This window comes from Parasteatoda tepidariorum, chromosome 2 (genome assembly GCF_043381705.1).
Source record: "Parasteatoda tepidariorum isolate YZ-2023 chromosome 2, CAS_Ptep_4.0, whole genome shotgun sequence".
In the NCBI taxonomy this organism is placed as follows: Eukaryota; Metazoa; Arthropoda; class Arachnida; order Araneae; family Theridiidae; genus Parasteatoda; species Parasteatoda tepidariorum.
Window position 1 is genome coordinate 98,363,957 of NC_092205.1, and position 610 is coordinate 98,364,566.

Here is a 610-nt window from a genome sequence, read left to right on the forward strand (position 1 = left end):
TATAAAAATTGTAGATACTCTCTATAGGCGATAGCAACGCTCGAATAAGCCATCTGGGAGGATGCATTTGGCCCTTCTCCCTCTTCCTCTTTTCAGTTGTATAGAAATGTACTACGATATTTCTCCTTTTTTTTAATATTTTTCGTATTTAATTGTCAAAAATATTTTTAAAATTGCCATGACGCTTTCTTTTAGAACTATGCTGAACTCTAGTTTTAAAACTTAAAAGATTTTAATCTATTTGAAAATCAAGGCAGAAACTGTTGAATTGAAACATTCGAGATTTCCCATCATGCATTGCGAAAGTTACGATTTCCCCCCGTCTTACGACAGTCGATATTGCAGTTGAATTCCACCCTAAGGTACTTTCTTCTCCTATGACTCCCCACGCGCTAATGGTAAAATCATGCGAAGTGTTGCCATGGGTAGAGAGTTCTGCTCTACGCCACCTGTCGCTCATTTCGATCGCCAATAACCCGAAATCAATCTAGAAAAAAGTATGCTGATTCAGAGAAAGTACGTTTTGTGTCTGATTTCGTAACTTAATATAGCTTGCACTCCTGCACTAGTTAATTAGCACATTTGATTAGCATATATCACTCCCCCCTTT